General features: G+C 38.7%; 1 protein-coding gene across 1 annotated transcript in view; it reads left to right on the top strand.

Moving 5' to 3' along the window:
* The window catches only part of Vhl (von Hippel-Lindau protein), a 33,728-nt gene that overhangs the window by 804 nt on the left and 16,046 nt on the right, over positions 1-16,878 (top strand). The window lies entirely within an intron of this gene.

Genomic DNA, 16,878 nt, shown 5'->3' with positions numbered 1-16,878 from the left:
TAATTAAGAGCCTCATTCATCCCCTGCAAGGCCATACCCAGGGGGGCTAGGGGTTTTGACCCCCCCCCCCCGGAAATTTTTTTCTGACTCTTAAAGGGGTAAGGTTTATATTAACAGACTAATCAGATAGATAAAAAACATACCACTAGCATCAGAATTTCATCCTGAGTCCAAATATAAAACTCATTTCTGTTGCAAATTATTTTCAAAATTACTTCTAAGCCTCTTTAATTTCTTCAATTCTCCTGGTTTTTTTTTCACAGAAATGTCATGGCAGCAATTCAATCTGAAAAATACTAGATTTTGCTGAAAGCTCTGATTTGAATTGAAATATACTAAATCTTGTTGAGCAGTGATTTAATATGAAAAAAACTAAATCTTGTTGAGCAGTGATTTGATTTGAGAAATACCAAACAGTTTGAATTATTCATTATTTTGGGAAAAATTTACCACTAGCTTCAGAATTTCATCCTGAATTCAAATGTGACATTCATTTCTGTTGCAAATTATTTTCAAAATTGCTTCTAAGCTTTTTTAAAAACAGCAAAACTTCTTTCATCAAAACAAACACTTTATGGCAGCTACATATACAGTTTTATAAATATCAGATAAATAGCACTTAATGTAAACAAACTAATCACTCATATCTAACTCTTCATCATCACTTTCTGATCCACTAAGGATGTTGCTGACTGGTGCTCTAGGGGCCCTATTGATTCCAGGGGTATAGAGCCAACAAAAGGCCTGGTTGACTGTTGCCAAAGTGTTGCAATGCTCCCAGCATGCCACACTTGTTCCAGCAGTGTTGCAGCACTTCAGCAGCAGTCAACCAGGCCTTTTGTTGGCAGCATTCAGTCACTGCACCAGCATGGTGCCAGGGTCTAATCCAAATTTATACAACTAAAAAAATTAGGTCACTTGGTGGTTTTTGGTGGAATAGAGAGAGAGAGCAAACAAAAAATCATTGTACCCCTGACTGATGGCCAAGAAGGCCTCCAAAGAAACAAGGAAACTTTAATTCTTATCATTAAAAATATATTAAGCCTGGAAGCATTATTTACAGTGATAGGAGCTTATAGTACATTGTCCAGCTGTGGATGAACTCATTATCAAATCAATCATTCAGCCAATTTTGTTGATCCACTGGACTGTTCCATTCATACTCAAAATATAGAAAGTCTGTAGAGACACTTAAAAAAGCACTCTAAAAGACCAGGGATGCAAACAGCATACATGGAGCAGTATGTGTTGTGCTTCTTATTTCTGCAAAATTTTGAGTGAAAAGACCAACTTCATTATTTTTTATTGAAGCTGCAAAGCTCTATTTTCCTGGAATCAATAGGGCCCCTACAGCACCAGTCAGTGACACCCCTAGTGCATCAAAAAGTGGTGATGAAGAATTAGATATGCATGATTAGTTTGTTTACATTAAGTGCTATTTATCTGATATTTTTAAAACTGTATATGTAGCTGCCATAAAGTGTTTGTTTTGATGAAAGAAGTTTTGCTGTTTTTAAAGAAGCTTAGAAGCAATTTTGAATATAATTTGCAACAGAAATGAATGTCATATTTGGATTCAGGATAAAATTCTGAAGCTAGTGGTAAGTTTTTTCCCCCCAAAATGAATAATTCAAACTGTTTAGTATTTCTCAAAAACTGTTTAGTATATCTCAAATCAAATCACTGCTCAACAAGATTTAGTATTTTTCATATCAAATCACTCCTCAACAAGATTTGGTTTATTTCAATTCAAATTGGAGATTTCAGCAAAATTGAGTATTTTTCAAATTGAATTGCCACCATGACGTTTCTGTGAAAAAAAAAAAAAAACAGAATAGTATATTTCAATTCAAATCAGAGCTTTCAGCAAAATTTAGTATTTTTCAAATTGAATCACTGCCATGAGGTGAATGGGCGAATGGAGTTCGTCCGGAATGATGCAGACCTTGTCTGCTGACCACGTGCCTCTGGATATGGGGTCATCCCCTAACTAAACACTCTGATCAGGGTGGCTGCAACCTCATGTGGCGGGTGGAGCCCACCCCGGGAATCTCAGTATCTAGGTTAAACCTAGCTCTAATCAGATTCCAGGCCTAGGGTCGGTTGGGCTAGCGACCCTCCACCTGAAAATCAAGTGCTACGCAAAGTGACTACATAGCCTCGGATCCGGACCTCCTTTTAAGATCTCGACCTACGCGCGTCAACGGACATGCTGACGACGTCAGAAAGACTGACAGACTGAACCTTCTAGACCAAAGGGGGCTTTGAATAGCCACCTGGAATGTTTTGACCCTGAATGCACCTGCATCAAAGAACCTTCTTTCTCAAGAACTTTGTAAGAATAAAGTGGCGATTGCAGGTCTCACAGAAACCCGTCTTACTGGAAGTGGAGAAGAGCGAATAGGCGATAATCACTCGTTAGTCTGGTCTGGAGGGAGCATGAGAAGAAATGGTGTTGGCCTCGCGCTAAACGGCCTTGCAAGAAAGGCCTTATTCTTGCACGAAGCTGTATCGGACAGAATAATGAAGGCCCGCTTTGGGCACAAGCATGGCAAGATGACAATTTTTGTATGCTATGCCCCGACCAACAATTCCACTGATTCCACGATGTCACTGTTCTTCTCGGTGACTTCAATGCTACAGTGCGAGATGATATGGGTGTTTGGCGTGGCACAATTGGACCTGTATCCCCCAACCCACTGAACAATAACGGCCTTTGCCTACTTGAACTGTGCTGATCCCATGAATTTGTGATCACAAACACCTACTTTCAACGTAAGACTATCCACCAGTACACGTGGTATAGTAACGACGGTTGCACAAAGAAGATGATTGACTATGTCATTATTTCTAAACGCTGGAGATCATCGCTGAAGAACTGCAGAACTTACAGATCAGCAGAGCTCGGAAATGCAGATCACAGGCTTGTGCGTGCTGATGTCCAGCTTCGCCTCCATGCACAGCAATCGGAAAGAAAACCAGTAGCAGCGGATATTGGGAAACTAAAGGAGCCATATACTCGCCAGAAGTAGTGTTGAGATATCAAATCGCTTTGAGCTCCTGGGCACACTCAACAACAGCGAAGACGCCTGGAAGTATTTTAAATCGCAGACCAGCAAAGCAGCACAGCTGGTGCTTGGCAAGCGGAGTTTCCCGAAGAAATCGTGGCTAACTGACGAAACACTGCAGGTCATAGAGCAAAGGCAGAGGACAAGACTTCTTGGGGACATGGCCACCTATTGAAGGCTCAAAGAAGTGCGGAACAGACTTATTCACCGAGACCTAACTCAGTTTGTTGCAAGGAAAGCCAATGAAATCGAACTAGCAGCAAAAAAGAAAGACATGGGTAGCCTGTTCAAGCACCTCCGTGATCTCACAGAAAATAAAACACCAGCATTGGGACCCGTCCTATCCAGGGATGGGACACTTCTCTCTGATGAGGGTTCTTGTCTCGAGCGGTGGAAGGACCACTTCTGCTCACTCCTGAAAAACACTAGCCCGTCTATGCCTCCTACTGATAGTCCCAGCCAACCTGGCAGTCCAAGATCCGAAACAGATGCTCCTCCAGACAAGCCTTTCAGCCCCTCAGAAATTGGAAATGCAGTAAAAAGGCTCAAGAACAATAAAGCTGCCGGTATCTGTGGCCTGAGTGCGGAGCTGCTAAAATATGCAGGTCCTGTTATGCTCCTGTTTCTCCACACCCTGTTCTCTACAATCTGGCAAACTGAGATAATTCCCGAAGATTGGGGGAAGGGTGTCATTATCCCTTTATGGAAGAGGAAAGGTTCTAGAAGCGACTGCTTGAACTACCGTGGAATAACCCTACTGTCTGTCCCGGGAAAACTTTTCTCAATGGTCCTGCTAGATCGATGTAAAAATATCATTCGTAAAATCCGGCGACCAGAGCAAGCTGGTTTCATGTCGGACCGTTCAACCATCGAGCAGATTTTTACGATCCGACAAATCATAGAAAAAGCCACGGAGTTCCGACAAAAAGCTTTTTTTACCTTCGTCGACTTCCGTGCTGCGTTCGACTTAGTGGACCGAGAAGCTCTTTGGTGGATTCTAGAATCAACAGGCCTCCCTAAGAAATAGTGCAGACTCTTCAAAGCTCTACACCATGGGACGGAGAGCTGTGTTCAAGTGAACGGCCGCTGCAGCCCGTTCTTCCAAATCACGACAGGAGTGCGCCAAGGATGTGCAGTTGCCCCAGAGCTCTTCAATGTCATCATAGACTACGTTATGACAAGGACTACTTCACGTCTCAGCTTTGGACTCAAGTTTGGAGATCGTGTCATTACAGATGCTGATTTTGCCGATGACTTGGCGATTCTGGTGGACTCCATGGAGTAGTTGCTGGAAGCGATTCTAATCCTACGAGAAGAGGCTGCAAAAGTAGGACTGCAGATAAACTGGACTAAAATGAAAATTATGGCCATAGACCCATTCTCCCCTGCTGCCAATCCTTCACTTAGCCTGGATAGCACCACTAGCATCGAAGTTGTCCAAAGGTTCACCTACCTGGGCTCCATAATTTCTTCAGATGACTCGCTTCTTTCTGAACTACAAGCGAGAATATCCAAAGTGTCTTCTGCCATGGGCAGACTGAACCGTCACCTCTGGCGAAAACCGAACATCAGTCGCACAACGAAGCTGCGGATTTTCAACGCCCTCGTCGGCTCTGTGATGCTCTATGGAGCTGAGACGTGGCAAGCTTCAGCAGCAACCCTCAAGGCAATTGATGTCTTTCAGTTGAAGAGCCTGAGGAGAATCGAAGGTCTACGATGGTTCGACTTTGTCAGCAATGAGAAGCTGCTGCAGCTCACCAAGCAGTCTCGGTTTTCAACCCAAGCAGCCGAGCGAACACTACGATGGTTCGGACACTTACTTGGAATGCCTCCACACATACCTGCAAAAATGATCCATGACTTCAACCCTGTCAAAGCCAATTGGAAGCGACCTCGCGGCTGACTAAAGAAACGATGTTCTGACAGCCTGTCCGAGTTCCTGGCGATGGCAAATATCAGGTTGAGCGATGTGCAAATGCTTGCCATGGACCGAAGCGGATGGAGAAGGCAGACGTCACTCTCTACGCCGCGCAGCGCCCGGCAGGAGACATAAGTCAAAGTAAGTCATGATGTTTCTGTGAAAAAAACAGAAAAATTGAAGAAACTTAAAGTAGCTTAGAAGCAATTTTGAAAATAATTTGCAACAGAAATGAGTGTTATATTTGGACTCAGGATGAAATTCTGATGCTAGTGGTATGTTTTTTTTATCTATCTGATTAGTCTGTTAATGTAAACCTTACCCCAAAAAATCTTTGAGTAACCACCCCCCCCCCCCTCCAAAAAAAAATCCTGAGCATGGCCTTGATCCCCTGGGATAATAATCTTAAGTACTTATCTTACAATTCCCTCCTTCTAAATTGCAGAGCCATTTGCATAGAGAGGCAACTGAAGCAGTTTTTTAGGGTGCTGTGGCTGAGGAGTGCCCACTTTGATCAAATTTTTCACTTTGATTTGCCTTTTTTAGGTTATATTTGAGTTGGAATGGGGTATTATAATTAATTTTGGCCTGGGTACCAGCAACCCTAGGAACAGCTGTGCTAAAGGGCATTGGGTGTAAGCCTAGTGTAGGGACTCTTGAGAAGGGAACATTTTAAGAAAACAATTCATTGTTTGTAATGTGCAGAATAACTGTAGTTAATACATCCTGCATGCAGCTAAGCTTTGGGCAAATTTTTCTCAGTTCATGTTATTGACTTACAAATAAAGTAAACATACACTCAATGCCTTTTTTATGCTCTTTCCAAATATAATGATCCCTTTTGCTGCAAATGAATTTTACCCCTACCCCTATATATACCAATTCAGGGTATATATTTGAACATTAGGGGATGGGAAGGGGGGGGGGGGTAAAGTTTAAACTTACCTCTCATTTGCATCAGAAATACATTTTACCCCCAACCCCCTAATGTGCAAACAGTAAATATTTTGGTACTCCTGTATTAAATGCACTCTTTTATATACTGCAATGGAAACCAGTCACCAAAAAACTGGTTTTGATGGGTTAATTTAAGACACAGCTATAGGGTAATACAATGTATAGCATGGTTTTCATTGCATATGCAATATTTAAATTGTTGTTTTTGGGGGTTGCGGGGGGGGGGGAGGTACCTAGGTTAGGTTATGTAATAATATATACTATACTTTAATCCCCCCCACCCCTAATGTGCAAATATATAGCCCAAATTTGTTTCTAAACTATTATATATTCATCCTATTTATTTTATTTCATTAGCATTAACCAAACTAGCAGTATATAAAAGAGTGCATTTAATGCAGGAGTACCATTATTTTGTAGTTCAAATTCATTTGCAACAAAAATGATTATTAGACTATATTTGGAAAGAGCAAAAAAGGCATTGAGTGGTATGTTTACTTTATTTGTAAGTCACTAATATGAACACCAAATATTTACCAAGCTTTGTCTCCACTTATTAAAGGGTTTTTCCATTTTTTTAAAACAAATTTATGAGTTTTTTGCAGTAGTATTTCTTTAGTTTTGAAAAGTTTGCTAAATGCAGCATTTTCAATGCAAGATTCTGGCTGTTTTTCTGAAACAAAGTGTTATCTATAGCTATTTCTCATAACATGTGTTAAGAGAATAGCAGTGGAAAATGAGAATTGGATGAAAATTTGAATGATAAAATTAGAATTACAGAATTGGTAAGGAATTTGTGTTTTATGTGTGAAAATAAAGCTATGTCATTTAGAGTATTAATATTTTAGAATAAAAAAGATAAAGTGCAACTATAAACAATCTATTCACAAAGAAACTTGACATTACAAAATTGACATAACAAAACAAACTGCTACAGATTGGCAAAGTTTTTGCTGGGAAGTATGTTTAGACTTATTTGGGCCAAATAGGGAAAGATCAGGTGGCCCTATAAAAATAGTGGAAATTGGCAAAACATAAATCAGAAAAAGTAAATATAACAGGGGACAATTTATTGGAGAGGGCAGTAGGTTTTTGAGGGCATCAGGAGGGACTCAGAAAAATATTTAAATTATTTTGTTAGTTCCAGACTGCTCAGCAGACATATTGCTTGACATTATATATGATTGGATTGTTCCCATTACCACTATAATGTTGGACTGCTGGAGAGAGCATAATACTCTGAACCATCAAGGTTTTAATCACCTTATAGTGAACTATTCTTTAAATTTTGTAGACCCCATGACTGGTGCTCACACACAGAACATTGAATGTCTATGGTGTTTAATGCATGAAGCAATCCCTAAAAGTAGGAGAAAAGAAGAGCATATGGCAGGATATGTAGCCAGGATATGTAGCAGGATATGTAGCCAAATTCTAATAAATACTTTATTTTCAAACAAAGCAGCACAATTGTAGAATTTGCTGCTTCATGCAGCTGACCTGTATAAGCCAGATATTAAAGATATGAAAGTGCACTTGCTTGAGTTTTAAGAAAGGAAATGCTTGAGCAGAAAAATTGTTGGGAAATGGGTGTTTTATTAATTTGGAGAATATGTTGTGGTTTATTCTTATGGGTATAAATAGTCCCTAAAACCGCGCCGAAATAAAATTTAGTGGCGGTAGACGCAACTATGCTTGGCCGCGGCGCGCCGAAAACTGATTGGCGGTGCGTCGTCAATTTATCAGCGTTTGTTCTATTTAAAAAAAAATTTGCTTGTTTTTTACAGTCCACAATTCCTTTTCAGCTTTGTTACCATGACCAAACCTCGGACAAAATAAGGACAAGGCATCAATTTTAACTTTTCTCAAACATTCTTGTAATCCAAATGATCAACAATGAGAACTTAAACTGCCTGAAAATTGATCAGGCAGAAAATTAATCCAACAAAATAGGGAATTTGACACTTAACTGAATTTAAGTTCTAAAACTTAGATTAAAAGAAATGACTATCCTATACCTATTTTGCAATTCCCTCATGTCTCTTCCCTTCATTACAATACTCAGAAAAAACAATGTTCGTGTCCACTTTACCATTATTTTTCCTTCAATGGCATCGCAACAATAACTAAAGGTAAAGGTAAAGAGTATGGCATTGGACTTCTTACTTCCTACTGGCAGTGCTGATATCCGTTTCATAACCCTTCAGCCAGGAAGTGCAATGGGGGGGGGGCAGCCTTTCTTTGCTTTTATCACACCCTTCCTCTTTACCTTCCCTAGATTTTTCCAGGTACCCGTTTAGAGCTGGTTTGATTCTGGCTAAACACACAGAATCCCAAAACTGACGCCCACTCCAAAACTAAATAACCGGCGACAAAAGGATTTGAACCCATGTCCTCACGCACAAAGGTTCCTAAGTTTAGTGTGCTATGTTTGACCCAACTTTGGCAGAAAATTAGGAGATAACTAATGGGCTTGGGACTTCTGAAAAGCTATATGAATATTGTTCTAGTTTTAGAGGTCACATGATATCACATTTGCCTCTAAACGTTAAGTTTCACAGTTCACACAAAATGGAGGGACGGTTATCCACTATTGCATTATTTAACGCAAGTTTTAGGACAATTGGGAAAGTCAATGGATTTCCTTTCTTTAGGGAATAAGTTCCGAAAACGCTCAAATTTGCCAGATTTTCGTGAGCAGTTCTTCCTATTAATATAGATAGGTAATTGAACTTCTAGTATCACTTCAGCTGGAACAATAGATTTAAATTACGCATGTGATTCCAGCACTATATGATTCACCAGGAATAATATTTTCAATGAATCTTCCTTTAAAAATATAAACGCAACAGCTGAGGCTGACGAAAAGGCTGTAATCTCAGGCGCTGTCAGTGGATCAGGTACCCTAATCAGTTGTGCAAATGTGGCTTTTGGGTTTTCTCAAAAGAACTGTAACTCTAAATTTCCTCATGATTCATGATGCAGAAAGTGATTATGTTGACATTTATGGCCCCCTTTAAAAAAAATATTAAGTCTTTTTTCAATTTTGAAGCATTGTAAGTGCAAAAGTTAAACTGTGGTGTTAAACGCAATAGTGGATTAAAATGAATATGATAATGAAAATGAATGGAAATAAGATATAAAAAAAATTGTATGAAAGTAGAGAACAACATCAGAACTTAAATAATCAGTAATTAATCTACATAATAAGGGAGTTGATACTTTCCCAACCTCTCACTTTCTACGCTACAGATACTATTGTTTCTTATTGCTTTACGATTGAATCCTCTCACTTAGGAGACATGTATAAAAAGTTTTAAAATAAAGTGAGTCTTAGCCCGTTAGCCGATGTTAGCTACAGTATTTGCTGGCGGGTTGAATGCTTGTGATCTTAGAAATTTGGTGAAGGTTTTATTTATATATATATATATATATATATATATATATATATATATATATATATATATATATATATATATATATATATATATATATATATATATATATATATATATATATATATATATATATATATATATATATATATATATATATATATATAGGGTAAAGGTGCCGATGATTCTACAGTTTTTGTACTCTAGAAGTCTTAATTTAAAGACTTTTGGTTTGAAAAGGGTTTCATTATGTAGGAAAAACATCTAGGAATCCAACTGTTTGATGAGAAGTTTGAAATTTTGTCTGGAAAGGGTACAAAACTCCAATTTTCCGAAATTAGAGCATTTTCACCTACAAATTCGACACAACAAAAAAGTTACCTGTTTTCGACGCAAGTCGGAACCCAATTCGACACCCGTATTGGGTGTAGAACCGATGATTCGACAGTTTTTGTAAAAAACCGGTTTTTCTACTCTAGAAGTCTTAATTTAAAGACTTTTGGTTTGAAAAGGGTTTCAGTATGTATGAAATACATCTAGGAATCTAACTGTTTGATGAGACGTTTGAAGTTTTGTCTGGAAAGGATACAAAACTCCAATTTTCCGAAATTAGGGCATTTTCACCTACAAATTCGACACAACAAAAAAATTACCTGTTTTCAATGCAAGTTAGAACCCAATTCGACACGTGTCGAAATACTCTGGGACTACCTGGCGGCGAAATCTGGAGTATTTGACAAGTATATTCTTGTTTCTTTGTTTTTCTTCAACTTCATTTAATGTATAAAAGTATAAAAGACTATGCAAAAAGTAGAAGTAATAAAACTAACAAAATCGTTTCAAGTATGCAGTATTTGGTATAACAAAATGGGTACAACAAGTTTTAATACACATTATTAAATACAAATAGTATATAGTATAACGAATTTAGTATAACAAAATTGTTTCTCTAGCGTTTCGGAAGGGATAGGGTCTAGGAATACGGGAGTGGATTTCAAGAAATTTAAGAAGTTTATTTGATTTAGTGGATTTGATTTTCTTATGCAGATTTTTAGTTTTGTCTAAAACATAGGCCTACGCGTCATTTCGTATACGATTTTGTATTCGATAAAATTTGTATTTTTTATTTGGATGAAGGACAAATAAGGGTATAATCTAAACAAATCTGGGGGGGGAGTAAAATCAGGTCTTGGGGCTAACTGTCCCCCCCCCCCTGCCCTATAGCAATTTACGCCCCTGCATGGTATGAGGCCAAGTGGTAGGTCCTCAGATTATGGAGAAATCCAGTGTATGTAAGTTAAACTTCAAAGTTTAAAAAAAACCTTTTGTTTAAATGCTCTTTCATCTGAAATAGTGTTAAAAATAATCATCATCAAAATCTATTATTGCATAGATAGTAACTTATAATTAAACATCTATGGTGCCGATGGTTTTCGCCAAAGGATCCTGGGCTTTTGCGACGTATTATTTCTCATCTATTTTAATTGTTCAGTGAAGTTTCAATGACATCGTTTATATTTTGAGAGGGCCCATTGCTGTTTGTCCAAAATTTCGACAAGGTTACTACGAGATATTGGCCAAAGAAATATATTCCTTGATAGAAGCAAATATTTATGCTTCAATGTAACTGAAGGAACTTGTTTAATCCGCCTGGTATTCCACTACATCAAGCAAGAACTTTCGACACTTGGAACGTAGTTTCGATAATGTAATATTCGTTGCCATTTTCATTTATCAAGAAAAAGCTAGTGTGTCTACATTTCAAAGAAGATCAGATGTATCTTGACACATTGGCGCTGATCCCACTTTTTTCTTGCAATAAATAACCAAGTAATGACAGTTTGAACATTACATACCTGAAAAATTGTCGGGAGCTCCTTTTGTGTCGAAAACAGGAAACTGACCGAATTGAACGTTATTTTCTTATCTGGGTGTACCGGATATAGTGTCCATGTTTCGCACCGTGGAAATATAACGACGGATCCAAGAGATGGCGCTCTAAGTCACGGCTAAGCAGAGCTATCCCGTTTTGAAGGAAAATTTCGACAGTGGTTCCGAAATTGCACTGTCGAATCATCGGTGCCTTTACCCTATATATGTATATATATATATATATATATATATATATATATATATATATATATATATATATAAAGAAGATATTTGAGGAATATCAGGGCTAGTTGAAACTCATTATAATTAGAAATGAGTTATTTTGTCCTTTGTTTTTCTCTCGTTAATCTCAGAAAACAATTCGACGCTAGAAATATTCGGCGGCTCGCCGCCGCCGACCGTATTAGTGGCGCACCGAAGCCTTTGTGGCGGCGGCAGCGCTGAAATATTCTGGTGGCGTTCTGCCGGCTTTTGACCTGGCTTCGGGGGCTAGGTATAACCCATCGTGAGAGTGTTATGTGATGACTTTGTTTGTATTAGTGTTTTTGAGTAGTGTTGTTTTTTTCGTGGCCATGCCCCTGCGTTTTTTTGTGTCAAATATACTATACTACTGACTATTATGAACTGTAGTGATGGGTCCGCAAAGCTATTTCCAGCTGCCATATGGAAAGAGATCTTTGTATCCTGGTAGATGACGAGTTGAATTTCCATATTCATGCACAAGTAAATATTGCAAAGGCTAATCAGACACTTGGCTCAAAAGAACATTCAATAGCAGATCTCCAGCTGTCATGACTAAGCTTTAAAAGAGTCTAGTTCAACCAAGGCTAGAATTGGGAATGTGTGTTGCCTGCTCAGTCAACAAGACTGATGAAGCAGCAATTGAATCAGCCCAGAGGAGCGCAACGAAATTTATTAAAGACCTTTATGGTGTCCCTTATTCATCCCTTCTCTGTAAGCTCAGAATACCATCTCTAACGTATTGACGCAAACAAGGCGATGTGATAACAGCATAAAAGCTTCTAAATGCTGAGGATACCGTTCCTGACCTTTTCCAATCAGGTAATTCAAAGAGAACTTGTGGTCACCCTCATAAGCTTTTCCAGAAATGAGCAAATACCAGACTAATGAACAAGTTCTTTTCAAATAGAGTTGTCAGCTTGTGGAACTCCCTCAGTGAGAAAGCAGTGACCTCTACCAGCGTGGATGCGATCAAGTCATCAGTGGACAGGGAGTGGCTCAGCAAACGATGGTGCACCGTTTGGGATGCCACGGAGGACTAGCTATCGTCACTGAAGCTCGTGGACACAAGATTCGCTCTATCGCTAGCAAGTGCGATTTAAGGTAATATACGCTATTGTTTTGTGTTTTTTTTTCTTTGGAGACATGTTTCTTGATGTGTTAAAAGCATTATGCCTCTTGATTGTAAAAGGATTTAAGATCTTAAATCTCCTTAATTTTGCTCAAACACTTGAAAGTGTTTGTCAACTCAGTAGATGTAGTGTGTTCAGAGAGGTAGTTTTATAGGTTGGTAACTCTCTGGCTGTAGAAGTGATTTCTTACTCTGGCAGTACAATGCTGCTTCAGAAGTTTCCAACTAAGCGATATTTAGTTCTGATAAGATATAGCACAGTTTACATTTGGTATTGTAAGTCTAGGTAACACAACTACTTGATATTGTACTCAGACAACTCAACAAGAAATGCAAGCTGTTCAGCCTGTCTTAAAGTATCACCAGTAGAAAACAAAAGATAGCCTATATATACATTTGTTTTAACACTGGAACTCTCGAAGTTATAGATAGTTTCTGTTCACATAAATATCGTAATGGTCCCCTGGAGTCAATTCCCCTACTGCTTGAGGTGTATTTTCCCCACAATTTCCCTTAAATGACAAAACATGATCTCTAGGTTCCACCTCCTCTTTATGTATTTCTTCTTCGGTTCTTGCATCCAGGCTCTCATAATCACTTATAAGAAGATATTCCGCTTGATCAATAGATCAATTTTGTCATAAAAATCTGCTTTTGTAACATTTTGGTAATCATAAACTCTTGTTTTTCACTATTTTTTCCCCTCTACAAACTCTTTCACAAGCTGGTTAGCAGCAACAGTAGGCCTACTCTTGTTTTTCTTATGTTAGGTTCTATTTTTCATATACTGTGAATATATTTGTTCTTGCGTGAGGATTTAAAATGCTTTCATTTCTGGTATGTCTGCATGCGGTTCCATTGTAACTGAATCACTGTGTAACTGAACCCCAAGCAACTTAACCACTGTAACTGAACCACCGTGGAACTGAACCACCGTGCAATTGAACCACCGTGCAACTGAACCCCCGTGCAACTGAACTCTCGTGCTACTGAACTCTCGTGCAACTCAACCCCCGTGCAACTCAGCCCCATTTAACTAAACCCCCGTGTAACTGAACCACCATGTAACTCAACCACCGTACTTACACTGGGTAAAACACAAGTTAGAATCTTTACATGTTCAACCTTGTTGGAATTGCTTGTTTTTTAAGTCTTTATATAAATTACTGTCAAGATGATTTATAAAAATGATCTGTTTTGTTGTCACAAAAACAAAGAAAACTGGACATAATAATCTCTTCAATCCAGATTTATTTCTCTTTTTTATGTCTGTTAATGGGGGTTTCCTTCACCCTGTCCTTTTCCAGGGGTCTAAGCGTTTACCCCTCTCCCCCGAGGAAAGTCTCCTCTCCTCCACCCACATAAACCGCTCACCTGCAAAATACCCCTCTCGTGGAAATTATGGTTTTCAAAATTTAAAAATCTTCTTTGAGTCGTGTTATTTTTTAGTTTAATTGAGAAGTTCTAAGGGAAGTGAAAAAGGAGAATTTATGTGTAAATCTTGCCCCCTCTCCTCCGTGCAAATATTTTCTTCTCATGAAAAATCATACAGAAAACCCCCACGCAAAAAATTTCCGTATGTTTCCCAATGACAAATACTATCTGTAAGCAATAGACAAATCAAAAAAACTTAAAAAGGAACTGAAACTTCTGCAATGGGGTTATCTGATTGTTTTGTAGCTAGATAGAGAGGGAGATACCTCAAAGGGTTCATTTTGATGCCGAAACTTCTCAGCTCTTATTGAGCCTTCAAATAAATAAAGAATTAGCTCTAAGGGAGAGACGACAGGAGGATGGAGGAAGAAATTGTTTATAATCCCCAGGCATTTCTAGTCTTTTTTTATGAGCCGAAAGTGATAGGAGACTAACCAACCGCAAGAAGTTTTTTTTTTTTTTTGGGGGGGGGGGTATTTTCCTCAAGGGATGTTTTTCACGAAGGGGGGGGGGGGTAAACGGCGGCTCTCACTGTCTACATACTGTAATTTTTTTTACCACTGCTAATTTTGTTGTTTTCACTTTGTAGTATTTTCTACCCTCGTAGTTGGTTATTGTTTGATTTGAAAACGGTTAATTACCTGCTTCGGTTGAGCCAACACAAAAGCTACTTTCTCTTTGTGTTTGGAAACTTTCGGTTTGATTTTTTTTTTTCTTAGATGAATCAGACCTTTCCTGAACGTTGAGTACCTAATAAAAATCTTTACTGAAAATGTCGGAATTTTGATAATTTAGATAACAAAAAAAGTCGCTTTTGGTTGCGCTTCCTTTAAATTAATTAAAAAGTTTCGTTCGAAAAACAATTTTTCAAACAAAAGTAAAGAGCCATATTAAACCAAAGACTAGCATAAATAAATTCCTATAATAATTAAAACCCAACATGATCAGAAATTACTACAAAAAAGAAACCCAAAACGAACAGAAGTTAAAACAAACGATCATAGAAAACATGGGGGTTTTGGGGAAAACAAAAAAGGGGCTATGGAGTTGCATGTTGAACCCCCTTTCTAACAAACCTCCATTTAACTCAAGCCTCCTTTAACCCAACGATCATTTAAATCAAATCATGAAGCTATGTCAAGGCCTAAAAATAAGTTTGAACTAAGGCTGATGAAAAGCTTAAAATCTATTTCAGGCTTCATTTGCGGTTTCTAACTTATATTACTCATCAGTGTAGCCCCTAAACCCTCGAAATTGGATGAAACTTTCTAGATTGGGCCTATCGCCAAAAGCATGGCCCGATAAAGTGTTTATTTTGTTTTTTTGCAAACTTTTGATCTTTTCATTAGTTTCAAGTCCCCACCCACAACTTATCCTGAAAGGTCTAACTTATTAATGGAAGCCGTTCTTGAGATATTGCTGTGTAATCTTTTTGAGATTGAGCATAATCATAGTCAATTTGATTCAGTTAAATATCCGCCGAAATATTCCTTGAGAGTTTTACCTTAATACCCTTAGCTTGCGTAGTAGCAGTAGTAGAATTAGTAGCAGTATGCACATAACACGTTTTATTTTTTCAACGCACCAAACTGCCCCTAGGATATTGCTGATGCGCCCTTTTGACAACATGTATACAGATGGCGTGATGTGATTCAGTTCACCTTCCAACCTCAATATTCCCTAAAAATTCCATCTTCATACCGTTCATTACCGTTAAGTACAGCTGTAATGGTAGTCCCAGTAATAGTATTAGTAGTAGTATTAATAGTAATAGCACTAGTGCTAGTAGCAGTATTAGTATTAACATATTGCCTTTTGGTCAGCTGAAGATTCCTCTCATCGAGTTTTAGAAGCTTCAACTTAATACAATTAGCTGTTGCTATCCCATTGCCGATCTATCCTTTTGATAACCTATATGTTCATGTAGTTCCTTAATTTTCCTCTTAATACTTTTAGCTTACAAGTGGTTGCAATAGAAGTAGCAGTCGAACTAGTAGTAGTAGTAGTTGTTGTAGTAGCAGTAGTAGTAAATGTAATTAAAATAGTAATAGCATTAGCAGTAGCGTGCACAGGGCCGGATAAGCTTTAACGCTTAAGAATCAAGCGTTTTTGCCGCTCCGTTTTTGCAAGATTTTCGGGGCTATTCCCAATAATTCGGGGCTAGTGGAAGCAATTAACAGAGCATAACTGATTAGCGAAAAGGGCTTATAAAAGCACGGATGGTTCGATGTACGATGGTTCAGTTACACGAGGGTTCAGTTGCACGGTGGTTCAGTTGCACGGTGGTTCGGTTGTACGGTGGTTCAGTTGCACGGTGGTTCAGTTACACGGTGGTTCAGTTGCACGGTGGTTCAGTTGCACGGTGGTTCAGTTGCACGGGGGTTCAGTTACACGAGGGTTTAGTTACATGGGAGTTCAGTTAAATGGGGTTGAGTTGCACGGGGTTCAGTTGCCCGGTGGTTAAGTTATGCGAGGGTTCATTTACACGGGGGTTCAGTTGGACGGGGGTTCAGTTACACGGTGGTTCAATTACACGCTCTGGGTTCCATTGTAACTGAACCACCGTGTAACTGAACCCCAAGCAACTGAACCACCGTGCAACTGAACCATCGTGCAACTGAACCACCTTACAATTGAACCACCGTGCAACTGAATCATCGTGCAACTGAACCCCCGTGCAACTGAACCCTCATGCAACTGAACCCCCTTTAACTTAACACTCGTGCAACTCAACTCCATTTAACTAAACAAACCCTCGTGTAACTGAACCACCATGTAACTGAACCACCGTGCAACTCAACCACCGTACTTACACTGGGCAAAACACAAGTTTGAATCTTT

This window comes from Artemia sp. Qi Xiang Cuo, chromosome 4, assembly GCF_049724085.1.
Source record: "Artemia sp. Qi Xiang Cuo chromosome 4, ASM4972408v1, whole genome shotgun sequence".
Classification (NCBI taxonomy): domain Eukaryota; kingdom Metazoa; phylum Arthropoda; class Branchiopoda; order Anostraca; family Artemiidae; genus Artemia; species Artemia sp. Qi Xiang Cuo.
The sequence above is the reverse complement of the archived record's forward strand: the minus strand, read 5'-3'. Positions and strand labels throughout refer to the sequence as shown.